We start from the raw sequence: 3,983 nt of genomic DNA on the forward strand, positions 1-3,983 counted from the left end.
CCGGCCTCCGTGGAGACTCGTCCGGCCTCTGGAGAGATTCCCCCGGCCTATGTAGAGACTCGCCCGGCCTCTGTGAAGACTCGCCCGGCCTCTGTGGAGAATCGTCCGGCTTCTTTGTAGACTCATCCGGCTTCTGTGGAGACTCGCCAGGCCTCTGTGGAGACTCGCCCAGCCTCTGTGGAGACTCGCCCGGCCTCTGGAGAGATTCCCCCGGCCTCTGTAGAGACTCGCCCGGCCTCTGTGGAGTCTCTACCCGCCTCTGTGGAGACTCACGTGGCCTCTGGAAATACTCACCCGGCCTCTGTGGAGACTCGCCCGGCCTCTCTAGGCCTCTGGGAAGACTCGCCCAGGCTCTGTGGAGACTCGCCCGGCCTCTGCTGAGCTTCGCCCGGCCTGTGTAGAGACTCGCCCGGCCTCTGTGGAGACTCGTCCGGCTTCTTTGTAGACTCATCCGGCCTCTGTGGAGACTCGACGGGCCTCTGTGGAGACTCGCCTGGCCTCCGTGGAGACTCGCCCGGCCTCTGGAGAGATTCCCCCGGCCTCTGTAGAGACTCGCCCGGCCTCTGTGGAGTCTCACCCCGCCTCTGTGGAGACTCACCTGGCCTCTGGGAATACTCACCCGGCCTCTGTGGACACTCGTCCGGCCTCTCTAGGCCTCTGGGAAGACTCGCCCGGCCTCTGTGGAGACTCGCTTGGCCTCTGTAGAAACTCGCCCGGTCTCTGTAGAGATTCGCCCGGTCTCTGTGAAGAATCGTCCGGCCTCTGGGGAGACTCGCCCGGCCTCTGTAGAGACTCGCCCGGCCTCTGTGGAGACTCGCCCGGCTTCAGTAGAGATTCGCCGGGCCTCTGTAAAGATTTGCCCGGCCTCCTTGGAGACTCGCCCAGCCTCTGTAGAGACTCGTCCGGCCTGTGTGGAGACTCGCCTGGCCTCTGTAGAGATACGCCTGGCCTCTGTGGAGATTCGCCCGGCCTCTGTGGAGACTCTCCTTGCCTCTGGAAAGACTCGACCGGCCACTGTAGAAACTTGCCCGGCCTCTTGAGAGACTCGCCCGGCCTCTGTGGAGACTTACCTGGCCTCTGAAGAGACTAGCCCGGCCTCTGTAGAGACTCGCCCGACCTCTGTGGAGACTCGCCCGGCCTCTGTTGAGACTCGCCCGGCCTCTGTAGAGACTCGCCCGGCCTCTGTGGAGACTCGCCCGGCCTCTGTTGAGACTCGCCCGGTCTCTGTAGAGACTTGCCCGGCCTCTGTAGAGACTCGCTCGGCATCTGTGGAGACTCGCCCGGCGTCTGGAGAGACTCGCCCGGCCTCTGTAGAGACTTGACTTGCCCGCCTCTTTGTAAACTCGCCCGACCTCTGTAGAGACTCGCCCGGCCTGTGTGGAGACTCACTCGGCCTCTGTGGAGACTCACCCAGCCTCTGTAGAGACTTGTCCGGCCTCTGTGGAGACTCGCCCAGCCTCTGTGGAGACTCGGCCGGCATCTGCTGAGACTCGCCCGGCCTGTGTGGAGACTCGCCCGGCCTCTGTGGAGACTCGCCCGGCCTATGGAGAAAATCACCCGGCCTTTCTAGAGACTCTCCCGGCCTCTGTAGAGACTTGTCCGGCCTCTGTGGAGACTCGCCCAGCCTCTGTGGAGACTCGGCCGGCATCTGCTGAGACTCGCCCGGCCTGTGTGGTGACTCACTCGGCCTCTGTGGAGACTCACCCAGCCTCTGTAGAGACTTGTCCGGCTTCTGTGGAGATTCACCCGGCCTCTGTAGAGACTCGCCCGGCCTCTGCTGAGACTCTCCCGGCCTGTGTGGAGACTCGCCCGGCCTTTGTGGAGACAAGCTCGGCCGCTGTGGAGACTCACCCTGCCTCTGTAGAGATTCGCCCGGCTTCTGTGGAGACTATCCCGGCTGTGGAGAGACTCGCTTGACCTCTGTGGAGCCTAGCCCGGCCTCTGTGGAGACTCGCCCGGCCTCTGTAGAGATACGCCTGGCCTCTGTAGAGATTCGCCCGGCCTCTCTGAAGACTCTCCCGGCCTCTGTAGAGATTCACCCGGCCTCTGTAGAGACTCGCCCGGCCTCTGCCGAGACTCTCCCGGCCTGTGTGGAGACTCGCCCGGCCTTTGTGGAGACAAGCCCGGCCGCTGTGGAGACTCGCCCTGCCTCTGTAGAGATTCGCCCGGCTTCTGTGGAGACTCTCCCGGCTTTGGAGAGACTCGCTTGACCTCTGTGAAGCCTAGCCCGGCCTCTGTGGAGACTCGCCCGGCCTCTGTGGAGACTCGCCTGGCCCCTGTGGAGACTCGCCCAGGCTCTGTAGAGACTCTCCCTGCCTCTGTAGAGACTCGCCTGGCCTGTGTGGAGACACGCGCGGCCTTTGTGGAGACTCGCCCGGCCTCTGTGGAGACTAGCCCGGCCTCTGTGGAGATTCGCCCGGCCACTGTAGAGACTTGCCTGGCCTCTGTGGAGACACGCCCGGCCTCCGTGGAGACTCGCCCGGCCTCTGGAGAGATTCGCCCGGCCTCTGTAGAGACTCGCCCGGCCTCTGTGGAGTCTCACCCCGCCTCTGTGGAGACTCACCTGGCCTCTGGGAATACTCACCCGGCCTCTGTGGAGACTCGCCCGGCCTCTCTAGGCCTCTGGGGAGACTCGCCGGGCCTCTGTGGAGAGACTCGCTCGACCTCTGTATAGCCTAGCCCGGCCTCTGTGGAGACTCGCCCGGCCTCTGTGGAGACTCGCCCGGCGTCTGGAGAGACTCGCCCGGCCTCTGTAGAGACTTGCCAGGCCTCTTTGTAGACTCGCCCGACCTCTGTAGAGACTCGCCCGGCCTGTGTGGAGACTCGCTCGGCCTCTGTGGAGACTCGCCCAGCCTCTGTGGAGACTCGCCCAGCCTCTGTGGAGACTCGCCCGGCCTCTGCTGAGCTTCGCCCGGCCAGTGTAGAGACTCGCCCGGCCTCTGTGAAGACTCGCCCGGCCTCTGTGGAGACTCGTCCGGCTTCTTTGTAGACTCAACCGGCCTCTGTGGAGACTCGCCGGGCCTCTGTGGAGACTCGCCTGGCCTCTGTGGAGACTCGCCTGGCCTTTGTGGAGACTCGCCCGGCCTGTGTGGAGACTCGACCGGCCTCTGTGTAGACTCGCCTGGCCTCTGTAGAGACTCGCCCAGCCAATGTGGAGACTTACCCGGCCTCTGTGGAGACTCACCCGGCCTCTGTGAAGACTCGCCCGGCCTCTGTGGAGACTCGCACGGCCTCTGTGGAGATACGCTCGGCCTCTGTAGAGACTCGTCCAGCCTCTGTAGAGACTCGCCCGGCCTCTGTGGAGACTCGCCCGGCCTCTGTGAAGACTCGCCCGGCCTCTGTGGAGATTCGCCCGGCCTCTGGAGAGATTCGCCCGGCCTCTGTAGAGACTCGCCCGACCTCTGTGTAGAGTCACCCGGCCTCTGGGAATACTCGCCCGGCCTCTATGGATATTCGCCCCGCCTCTGGAGAGATTCGCCCGGCCTCTGTAGAGACTCGCCCGGCCTCTGTGAAGACTCGCCCGGCCTCTGTGGAGAATCGTCCGGCTTCTTTGTAGACTCATCCGGCTTCTGTGGAGACTCGCCAGGCCTCTGTGGAGACTCGCCCAGCCTCTGTGGAGACTCGCCCAGGCTCTGTAGAGACTCGCCCGGCCTGTGTGGAGACAAGCGCGGCCTTTGTGGAGACTCGCCCGGCCTCTGTGGAGACTCGCCCGGCCTCTGTGGAGATTCGCCCGGCCTCTGTAGAGACTTGCCTGGCCTGTGTGTAGACACACCCGGCCTCCGTGGAGACTCGTCCGGCCTCTGGAGAGATTCCCCCGGCCTATGTAGAGACTCGCCCGGCCTCTGTGAAGACTCGCCCGGCCTCTGTGGAGAATCGTCCGGCTTCTTTGTAGACTCATCCGGCTTCTGTGGAGACTCGCCAGGCCTCTGTGGAGACTCGCCCAGCCTCTGTGGAGACTCGCCCGGCCTCTGGAGAGATTCCCC

Source organism: Eleutherodactylus coqui, chromosome 6 (genome assembly GCF_035609145.1).
Source record: "Eleutherodactylus coqui strain aEleCoq1 chromosome 6, aEleCoq1.hap1, whole genome shotgun sequence".
In the NCBI taxonomy this organism is placed as follows: domain Eukaryota; kingdom Metazoa; phylum Chordata; class Amphibia; order Anura; family Eleutherodactylidae; genus Eleutherodactylus; species Eleutherodactylus coqui.